Source organism: Nicotiana sylvestris, chromosome 7, assembly GCF_000393655.2.
Source record: "Nicotiana sylvestris chromosome 7, ASM39365v2, whole genome shotgun sequence".
Taxonomy (NCBI): Eukaryota; Viridiplantae; Streptophyta; class Magnoliopsida; order Solanales; family Solanaceae; genus Nicotiana; species Nicotiana sylvestris.
In genome coordinates this window covers 70,272,567-70,284,907 of record NC_091063.1, presented here as the reverse complement: position 1 = coordinate 70,284,907, position 12,341 = coordinate 70,272,567, and positions in this window count along the sequence as shown.

Sequence of the window (12,341 nt, the reverse complement as noted above, 5' to 3'; positions counted from 1 at the left end):
CAATGAATCTCCGTTTAGGTATTAACTTCCTCTCGGGCAACCATTCTCTGAACTTATGGTATGCCACTTCAGTGACAAACCTATCTCGCCAAGACTCTGGTTTCCTAGTTCTCTCCACCCCTCCTACTTGGGGCTCACCCCCTCCTTCTTCTACGGGATCCTCACCGGGTGTTGAAGCTGTAAGTGAGGTGGAAGACACATCATCACCGCTCTTAGCTGAGCCCTCAGACGATTCAGAAGAAATTTCCACTAAAGCATGAGCAGTGGGAATGCCCGGAGGTGTATCTCTCAATCTTCGCCTTTCCAGCCAATCAGGAACATACTCCGGCACTGACTCGGAGTTGGATGCCTCCCGGGAAGGCACATACTCACTTCCTGAATAGGAAGCAGCTCTATCCGCAACCTCTATTGACTTTCTGGTATCTTTGATTGCCTGCCGGACTTGTGGGGTCAATCTGATCATGCCTTGTCCCCTACCCCGGGAGGACTCTCCTTTTCCTCTTTGTTTTCCACCACCGCCTCGTAATTTAACTATTTTCTGCAAGTGGAAGTCAGTTGAAGCTTGTTAGTATCAGAAGAATTAGTGAATGACATAATTGCAGGAAATAGAAGAAAATAGTTGCAGACAGCAGATTGCGGTCCGCACCAAATGCAGTGCGGCCGCAAAGGGACCACCACAGACCGCACAAAATAGCACCGCAGTTCATATTGAGGTGGTGTCAGACTACCCACTATCTAATAAAGTCTACGGCATACCACACAAAATGGTACCGCTGTCTGCATTAAGGCACCGCGAACCGCACAAAATCCACGGTGCCCGTAGTCCTCAACTTGTAACTTTTTGAAGTTTCACCACTGCGGTCCACACAAAATGACATTACGGACCGCGGAGAAGCACCGCGGACCGCGGTCAGCCACAAGCAGTAATACCAACCTAGGGTTTTAGATTTTGCTCATTTTAAGCCTAAATGCACATATTGTGAACTCACTAGGTAGTTAATCCTTGTACTTAACTAATTAATACTAATTTAAGCACATTATGTACCCTAAGATAAAAATTTAAAGAGAAAGGGAAGAAGAAGACATATAACTAATCAATTAAAAGAAAATAAACACAATTAAAGACTAAGGGAAGATTAAAAATACTAGTAACAGGATGCAACACAGATGAATGAGATTGAGTGATTGAATTTGTGCAGTTAGCACATGGATGAACAATATTTTTTTCTATTTAGTGCCGAAGAGCGAAAAGTTTCAAATGAAGGCCTCAAGTCCTATATATAGAAAAAGGAACCGGGGCCCACTTCACCTATCCACCGCGGACCGCACAAAATGGCACCGCAGTCTGTGGTACTCACAAGACTGAAGCACTGGGGAGACGTCCACTGGGAACCGCAAGAAATGCTCTGTGGCCGCAATGGTCCACCGCGGAACGCACAAAATGCATTGCGGCCGCGGTGGCAAACTTTAGAGAATCCCATTCTTTACCAATCAACCTTGCGTACCGCATTGAAATGTTGCCTTCGCACTAAGGCCTTTGCGGCCGCAAGAAATGCAATTTAGCCGCAGTGCAAACTTCAGAGAGGGCACATTTTTCCCAACTTGGTCCTGCACTGCAACAAAACAATCCTAGACAGATCTCACAACCCGTTAGTCCAAAAGAAAATTCTACACTAAAAAGAAAAACAAAAAGAAAGACACATGGGTTGCCTCCTAAAAAGCGCCTGATTTAATGTCGTGGCACGACACAGGTTACCATCAAATCACTTTAGATGGAACAGTGCCACCACGTGGCTTTCTTCAATTTTTCCCAGGTAGTGCTTGACCCTGTGCCCATTAACTCTAAAAACCTCCCCATTTTTGTTCTTCAAGTCAAGTGCACCAAAAGGAGTCACAAACACCCCTTTAAAAGGTCCACTCCATTTCGACTTAAGCTTTCCCGGAAACATACATAACCGAGAGTTGAACTAGAGAACCAAATCACCCACTTTGAACTCCTTGCCACGAGCATATTTATTATGAAGGTAATTCATCTTGTCCTTGTATAAGGACGAACTGAAGTAGGCATGGAATTAGAATTCATCAAGTTCATTAAGCTGATCCACACGAAGATTTGCTGCCACATCTTATTCCAGATTCAGCTTCCTCAAAAACCATATGGCCTTGTGCTCTAACTCAACTGGTAGATGGAAAGTTTTCCCAAACACAAACCGATATGGAGACATACCAATCAGAGTCTTTTAAGCAGTCCTATAAACCCATAGAACATCATCCAACTTCTGTGACCAATCGGTCCTATTTGCATTGACCGTCTTTGACAATAAACTCTTGATTTCCCTATTTGAGACTTCAACTTGGCCACTCGCCTGAGGATGATAAAGAGTAGAAACTTTGTGATTAACACCATACTTTGCAAGCAAAGTGTCAAAAGCTCTATTACAAAAATGAGACCCCCCATCACTTATGATTGCATGAGGAGTGCCAAACCTAGTAAAAATGCTCTTCTTGAGAAACAAAACAACACTCTGGGCCTCGTTGTTGGGTAAAACCACGGATTCAACCCACTTTGAAACATAGTCAACCGCCACAAGAATGTATGTGTTCCCACACGAGCTAACAAACGGGACCATAAAATCAATGCCCCATACATCAAAAATATCAACTTCAAGAACGGTATTGAGAGGCATCTCATCTTTCTTCGAAATTCCACCCGCTCTTTGACATTCGTCGCATCTCTTCACAACTTCACTTGCATTTTTGTACAAAGTTGGACAATAAAACCCACAACTAAGAACTTTTGAAGCCGTCCTCGCCACGCCATGATGGCCTCCATAGGGATAGGAATGACAAGCCTCCGGGGCACACCTTCGGATCTCACCATCCGTACAGATCTTGAACAAGTATGGCTCATCCCAATAGAAATCCAAACTATCTCGTTTGAGCTTCTTCCATTGGTTAGAAGAGAGCTTACACGGGACTATACCAGTCACAAGGAAACTAGCAACGTCTGCAAACCATGTCATACCATTCATCGACACAAAAATGAGTTGTTCGTAGGGAAATGAATCATTGATCTCTAGGCCATCACGAGGCCTCCCCTCCTCCTCCAAGCGGGAAAAGTGGTCCGCAACTTGGTTTTCACTACCCTTCCGGTCCACAATCTCCAAATCAAACACTTGAAGTAACAAGACCCATCGCATCAACCTAGCTTTGGAATATTTCTTCGTCATCAAGTACCGGAGTGCGGCGTGATCGGTATGAACTATGACCTTGGCACCCATGAGATACGGCCGAAATTTCTCCATCGCGGACACAGTAGCCAAAAGCTCTTTCTCAGTCACTGTGTAGTTCACTTGAGCATCATTCATTATCTTGCTCGCATAGTACATTGGATGAAACATTTTGTTCTCTCTTTGACCCAAAACCACCCCAACTGAAACATCACTCGCGTCACACATGAGCTCAAAAGGCAAGCTCCAATTTGGTGCGGTAATAATAGGAGTGGTGGTCAACTTGTGCTTGAGAAGTTCAAAGGCTTGCATACATCTCTCATCGAACACGAACTTGACATCTTTTTCCAATAACTTGCATAAGGGATTCACTACCTTTAAAAAGTCTTTTTTAAATCTCCGGTAGAACCCCACATGCCCAAAAAAACTTCTAACCCCCTTGACAGAAGTAAGGGAGGGAACCTCGAAATCACATCAATTTTTTCTTTGTCCACCTCTATACCATGCTTTTAAATTTTATGCCCAAGAACTATGCCCTCCTCAACCATGAAGTGGCATTTCTCCCAACTAAGAACAATATTGGTTTCTACACAACGGGCTGATATTCTATCAAGATTTTTCAAACATTCATAAAATGAGTCACCCACAATACTAAAGTCGTCCATGAACACCTCTAAAATATCTTCCACCATATCGGTGAAAATGGCCATCATACCCAATTAGAATGTAGCCGGTGCATTACACAACCCAAAAGGCATCCTAGAAAAGGTAAAGGTGCCATATGGACAAGTGAAGGTGGTCTTCTTCTGATCTTCTGGAGCAATCAAAATTTGGTTGTACCCGGAATACCCATCCAAGAAACATTAGAAGGCACGCCCAGCAAGTCTGTCTAACATCTGATCTAGAAAAGGCAATGGAAAGTGATCCTTGTAGGTCACTTTATTCAACTTGCGGTAGTCCATGCATACCCTCCACCCAGTGATAGTACTTATTGGAATCAACTCATTCTGCGAATTTGTAACCATAGTCATACCACCCTTCTTCGGCACACATTGCACCGGTGAAGTCCAAGAGCTATCAGAGATGGAGTACACAACCCCGACATCCAACCACTTGATCACCTCATTTTTCACAACTTCTTGTATTTTCTCGTTCAACCTCCTTTGATGTTCTAAGAAAGGCATTGCGTCATCTTCCAGAATAATCTCGTGCATACAGAATGCAGGGCTTATCCCCCGAATATCAGCAAGGTCCATCCAATTTCCTTCTTCCGCTTTTGAAGCACATCCAATGTAGCATCAACCTGCAAGTTAGTAAGACAAGAGGAAAGAATAACTGGCAAAGTTGAACTAGGGCCTAAGAATTCATACTTGAGGTGTGGAGGCAACGGCTTCAACTCCAACACTGGAGGTTCCTCGATTGAAGGTTTTGTTGGTGTAGTCTTCCTATTCTCAAGATCCAAAGAGAGTTTCCTAGTAAGAGCCCTTTATATGCAAGGCATTCACACACTCCACTCGGCCTTCATCCGTATTTACATCCAGATTCAACAACACTGCCTCTAGAGGGTCCTCCACATTGATCATTGCACTAGTATCATCATCTATCACTACTGTGACAAGGTCCACAAAAGAGCACACTTCAGAACTGTTGGGCTGCTTTATTGACTTGCACACATGAAAGACCACTTTCTCATCACCCACCCAGAAGGTGAGTTCCCCTGCTTCCACATCAACTAGTCCTTTCCAGTAGCAAGGAAAGGTCTTCCCAATATGATTGGAACCTCATAATCTACCTCATAATCCAAGATCACAAAATTAGCTGGCAAGATAAATTTGTCCACCCGGACAAGAACATCATCAATAATACCCAATGGTCTCTTCATAGTTCTATATGCCATTTGCAATCTCATGGAAGTTGGACTCGGTTGCCCAATACCCGAAGTCTTGAAAACTGAGTAGGGCATCAAGTTGATACTTGCCCCCAAATCACATAAAGCTTTTTCAAAGTTCACGCTCCCAATGGTGCAAGGAATGGTGAAAGCACCAGGATCTTCTAGCTTCAGGGCCATTGAGTGCACTATTGCACTAACTTGGTGGGTCATCTTTATAGTTTTACAATCCATGGATCTTTTATTTGTCACCAAGTCCTTCATGAATTTAGCATAACCGACATTTGCTCTAGAGCCTCCACCAAAGGTACATTAATGGATAAGCTCTTTATCATGTTAATAAACTTCTTAAATTGATTCTCATATTTCTGCTTCGCGAGCCTTTGAGGATAAGGTGGAGGTGGCCTTGGTAGAGGAGCCTTGGCTTTAGGCACAACCGTTTATAGCATGTCTATTACATGTTCCCTAGACAGGTTCACGTCATTCTGAGTCTCCACCTCTGCTTCTTGGATATGAATCATCACTTCCTCATTCACGTTCTCATCAATCACATTCTCAACCAGCAAAGGAATCTCATCTTCTTGAAACTCAACTTCATCACTCAAAATTTCTTTTTGTTTGGAGGTATTCACATCACCGACTCATCCACTTCTTCTAGTTACCGCCATGACATGATTGTTCCCACCCTTCAGGTTAACTACCGTATCACTTGGTAGAGCCCCCTTAGGGAGAGTATTCAAGGATTATGAGATTTGGCCTAATTGAACCTCCAAGTTTCAGATTGAATTATTGTGGGAAGCCAACTGAGCATCAGAGTCCACATTCTTTTTCATCATCTGTTCAAATATCATTTCAATTCTCCCCATTTCATTGTTAGAAAAACTCGGATATTGGGATGGAAATGGGGGTGGATTGTTCGGTGGTTGATACATTGGGGGGCTTTGAAAACCTTGCCCCTGATTTCCTTGATTGCCATTGTTCCAACCACCCTGATTGTTGTTACCACCCTAGTTGTTGTTGTTGCCATCCCAATTACCCTAATTGTTCTGATTATTGTTCTGATTGCCCCAATTGTAATTTTGGTTGTTGTTCCACCAATTACTATTCCCTTGTTATTGTTGATTGCCCCAATTGCCTTGGGGTCTTCATTGTTGTTGGTTGGAAGAATTGACCCTTTGGCCCTGATAATTGTTCACATATTGAACTTCTTCATTCTTCCCATCATAACCATCATCTTAGAATCCACCACAATCATTGTCATATTGATCCGAACTCCCTTGGTTCTATTGACCTCTTTGTCTTCTTTTGTTCACTAGCATGTTGACACCCTCCATAGCATTTACTTGGCGTGGAGTTTGAACCTGTTGTAATTGTGCCTTTGCTAGCTGGTTCATTGTTGTTGTCAGCTCTACTATTGCCTACCCCTGATCATGTAGCTCTTTGTGCAAGTGAGTGACCGTGGGGTCACCCTGTGGCACATTGGCTCTACTTTGCCAAGTGGAGGATATGTAAGCAATCTTATCAAGAATGTCACAAGCCTCATCATAATACAACTTCATGAAATTACTCCTAGCAAGTTGATTCACTATGCACTGGTTTGTTATGTAAATGCCCCGGTAGAATGTCTATTGTATCATTGCCTCAGACATATCATTGTTGGGACATTCCTTTACCATGGTTCTGTATCTCTCCCATATCTCATGTAATGGTTCGGTAGGCTCCTGTTTGAAAGCTAAGATCTCATCCCTCAATGCTGCCATATGCCCGAGCGAGAAAAACTTTGCAATGAATTTATCCACCAACTCATTCCAAGTAGTGATGGAATGGTTGGGAAGTCGTTCAAGCCAATCCAATGCCTTCCCTCTAAGTGTGAAAGGGAATAATCTCAACCGAAGTGCATCATCTCACACATTAGTTTGCTTGCTCCCCCAATAGGTATCTACGAAACCCTTGATATGTTTGTAAGAATTTTGATGGGGAGCACCCGTGAAATACCCTCGTTGCTCCAACAATGTCAGCATAACATTTGTAATTTGAAAATTGCCCGCCCGGATCTGGGGTGGGACAATTGCACTAGCATATCCTTGGTTGGGAAGCACTCGAGGAGCCACTCTTGGAGGTAGCAGGGGAGGGTATAGAACATTATCATTGGCCTGGAGGCCTCTTCTTTTTCCTTGAGGTACAATAGAAACCTCATCATTAATATTGTCATCTACCTCCTACCCCGGCAGAAGATCTCCAAGAGGTGCATTGTTCGCTGCCATTTTGTGTTTGATGTTGCGACACACACAAATTAGTAACGCAGAAGGAAAGAAGAACAATACACAAAACTATTTAGATAGATAGCCAAAACCGTTAGCTCCCTGGCAACGGTGCCAAAAAAGTCATTGAAGCCAACCCTACACCACTACAGAGTGGCGAGAGCAGTTGAAGTAACTTTTACCCGAGATAGTCGGGATTGAATCCACAGGGAGATAGAAGTGGGAATTGGATTCCTATCTAAACTAGAGATGTGTAGTGCTCTTAATTACCCTTCCAATCATCTTTTGGTTGGTTATTACTTCTAATATTTATGCTAACGAGAAGCTACATTAAACTAAGAATGATTTCTTGTAGGGTTTTCTAATTGGTTAAAGAGGCACTAGGGAAGTGACTTTCTCCTAGGTGAATACTTGACGGGATCTAAAGCCTAAGGCAAAGACATTATGTTGGGGATTGTGATATAGCCAATGCTCGGAATTACTCACTCTATACCTCTCAGTAGCTTGAGTGACTTTTCCCTAATTGACTTTCTCAAGACCAATTGGCTGTCAAAATTGTGCAAACAATATAGGCTCAAGTCGGGTATTACTATCTCTAGGTTTAACCCCTTAATTGGGGTTATCAATCTCTTGATTTCACCCCAATACCTTGTTGGACTAATTTTCCTAGACTCAAGCTCTCTTTTTCAAGAAGAGCCCAAGTCAGATAGGCACAAATTAGTGTTTGCAACCACTAATTCAACATGGAAAACACAAATTAATCCAAATATCAACTACCCATAAACATCTAAGCCTTAAATTAAAAGACCCATCAAATACCTACACTAGGGTTGAGCCACAATCCTAGCTAATGGGTCTAGCTACTCATAATAATAGAAAAAACTGATAAATAGATGAAGAATAACCCACATGATTTAATTACAAACTAAGATAAAGAAGATTCAGTGTTAATATAGCTACAAATTACTCAAAATAGCCTAATACATCCATTCACGTGCTCTGTTCCTTCGCAAATTACCAAAGATGCCCTAAAAGTGTGAAAAGAAATTATTTATACTAAGACAAATTTTCTGGACAAAAATACCCATGACGAGGTAGTGTGGTCCGCATAAAATGCACCACGGACCGCAATGAGGCTTCTTGGCTTGATTAATCACCCTCTGAATCTGGACACCGTGGGCTACACAAAATGCACCGCGGCCACGGTGGTTTCAACTGCGGTCCGGACAAAAAGGACCGCGGATCACATTGGCCTTAATCTCCAAACTCCCAACTCTCTGAACCCCCATCTTTGCGGACCGCACAAAATGGGTTGCGGCCGCAAAGAGGCCATTGCGACCGCATGAACTCCTCCGCGGTCTGCATTGCCTTAGGCTCCAAAAGTGCACCTCTCTGAATCTCCTCACTATAGACCGCACTAAATGGCTTGCAGCCGCGGTGGGGTTGTTGCAGCTGTGCTTTGACTTGTTCTTGGTACTTGTGCAGGTTTCACTCCTTTTTGAGTTAGTTTTGACTAATTGTCACCTTTTTTGACCAAACCCTGCAACAAAGTACAACATGTAAGCCTTTGGGACTATTTTGTATATATTTTTAATCAAAACTCAAGTAAATAGGATTGTAAAATGAATTAGAATCCCTAGTTATCAGAGCTTGAGGTTATTATGTTGTGAAGATTGGAGTTTGGTTCAACACAAGTGTAGGGTCTTAAAATGTGAAATTGTATGTATTAAAGTGCTCAGGGAGGTGTAGTCACTATATCCAAATATATCATACTCGTTACGCAACCTACATTACAACTAATTAAAGTCCTACTTAATTATTGACTGAATGAGCGCAAATTAGTAGAATTATACTACCGGCAAGACTATGGTATGTTTTCTATGGTGCATGAATTTTATTTCATAATTATTTCTATTTTGAGTTACTATTTGTTCTTGAATTTTATTGTGTGTGGAACTACTATTTATCTTTGGCGTGAGGGCACATGATTTGCGTATGAACGATAATGTCTTTGGCGTCTGTGTTAGAGTAAGTGAGCAGGTTTTTGGAAAATACCTGGTGTTCTTGCGTCAAGTCTTGAGGCTAGGATATTATGATAGGATGCTTAATCTACTTTAAATATTCTTAGCACGATGCATTAGGGAAGTTGTCTGATGCAAAGGTCGTCTCTAGGTGAAGTGTAGTTTGAATGCTCGAGGACGAGCAATGGTCTAAGTGTAGAGTGTTGATTGTAAGCTAGGAACTCGTGTTTTAGCTATATTTTACACTCTAATTACTACACTTTGATTGTATTTGATCCTAATTGTTAGTACTTTGTACTTATTGCGTATGTTATGTTGTGAAGGATGAGATTTCGAGTGAAGAAGCGAGTTTGGAGATAAAATGGATGATTTGGAGCTTTGAAGTCTGAGTAGAAGTCCAAGAAATTAAGCCGGGATCCGGGGGTCGAGGACCAAGTTTGAATGTCAAAAAAGTGTGAAAACGATATTACTCTAAGAAAAATACTCTATCGCGCTTCACTGTGCAATGTGCCCCGCGGTGCGCTAGTGCAAAATTCCTAGAGAGTGAAAAACATCAACTCACTGAAGATCCTCACTAATGCGGTGTATGGTGTGTCGCGCTAGTATATTTTTACGGTCCAATTGTCCCACTTCGGCTTGAAAAGGGTAATTTCAACCAGCCCATTCCTACATAGTATCAATACATCAAAAATATGTGTTTTAGAGGACCTTTGACTTGGGAAGCTTTTGGAGAGCATTGGAGGCTATAAGACACAAGATTTCGTAATCTTTCCATCAATTAAATATGGGAGTTTGGATTATAATGTTAGATTGATATTTTCTTACTCTTTAATTATATTTGTGATGACTTCATCCATGATTATGGAGTAGTTATCCTTATGGCTTGATGGATATGCTGTTTTGATTGCTATTTGTGGATTTTAACTATATTTATTTGTTTGAATTCGTTTATGGAGCATTTAATTGTTTGCAACTTTATTCGCCAGTTTATTTAATCGAAAGAGGAATATTGTGGTGATTATCTTGCATTATTTTGTTGATCGAAAGAGCTTGTTAAATTGTTTATACGAGAGACGTTTTCCTGAAGATTAATCCATAAACACGTGATTTCATATTTTCACAGTGCTTATATTAGTTCACCTTGTAGAGTAAAGATTTAACCGAGAGAGGAGTCTGACTACATGGTTGAACTAATCATCGAGTGAATTCATGAGAATCATTAGAACATTAGAGTGAATTGAACTAGATTTGGGTTCCAAATAGTTATCTTGCACCTATCATGTCACGACCCTTATTTCTCCCATTGATATTTCATTGTTTCTCAACAATTGTCTTCTAGTAATTAATTGTCAATTGTTTTAGTTTCATAGTTAATTTTTTCTATTAATAATCCCAACCAACGTGTTAATCATCCTAAATAGCGTTAAGCTAGAAATTGCTTGAACATTATTTAAATTTAATCCATATGGAGGTGATAATTATAACTATACTATCTTTGGCTAGCGAGCATTAATTTCGTATTGTGTTTGTGCTCGTAACGTGCAAGTTACAAATCACAATACGAACTTATTCCAAGGCTCAAATTCCCAAATGGACGTCGATAACACCAAAATCCACTTCAAATCAAGCTTAGAAAATTCTAAAACCTTCAAAATGCCAAATTCCATAATAATCGCTGAAATGCTCCCGGATCATCCGATACTAAACCCGAACACATTCCCAAATCCAAAATTATCATACAAATCTATTGAAACCCTCAAATCCAAATTCTGAGGTCATTTACTCAGAATTAAGAATTATTCTTCCAGGTAACTCTGACCTCCTCAAAAATCTAAACCAACCACATGTGCAAGTCATAATACATAAGATGAAGCTACTCATGGATTCAAACCGCCAAACGACGCGCTGGAACTCAAAACGACCAGTCTGGTCATTACATTCTCCCCCACTTAAACATACGTTCGTCCTCGAACTTGCCAAGAGTCATTCCAGAGTTGGTCAAAATCATTGTTTAACACCTCGTGTGCCTACTCGTGGCACCACAACCCATATGAACACATTAGCTCAAGCTAGACTGAAGAACCTTCCTGCTACCTTAACCCACATGCCTTAGAACCAATTTCTAACATCTGGAATTCTCTACCAGGTCTGATTCTAACATATGAACATCGTATCAACCTCGATACGTTGAACCAAAACATGATTATGCACCCATGCCTAAATCACACATTGCACCACATAATTCATATGCCCATATAATAACATCCCCTAACCACAGTAACTGCAAATTCACTAATCTGATGCTTGTAGTATACCTCATAACACATATAAGCCATGTTCCAACCCTTACAATACCGCGACAATGAAAGAGATATGTAGAATCTCATAACTACTCGCCAAATCAATAATTCATAAAGTTCCTCCGCTCAACAAGATCCATTTCCTCATTCTAAACTGAATAATGACATTTTCCCTCTAATATGCCTTATATAAATCTAATTGCCCTTATTTTAGGTCCAATAACCTCGTCTCACCTAATATAAGCTACTCGGACAATAAGCCACCTCAACCACTGTCTAAAATCTCATGTGACGCCATCAATTCACCAACACGCTACAACCCGAATATGAACAATAAAGAAAAACAAACTTTGGTAAGGAACTACCTAGCCTGCATAACATTTAAATTAACCAGACAAACACTATGAACCTATCACAAGGGTAAGAAACCAGATACATGAAATAGGTATAAGGAACCATACTCAACATCTTATTGTTGTGGCGTGCAACCCGGTTTAAACATCATACCTATGGTGTCGTGCCACTCGATTTACACATAACAATCAATAAGGAAATACACATCCAGCCAAAATGCTCGTACTCTCTAAGAACACGTATATCCACCACGAGCACGCCAAGTGCATAAATATAAAACTGGGGAG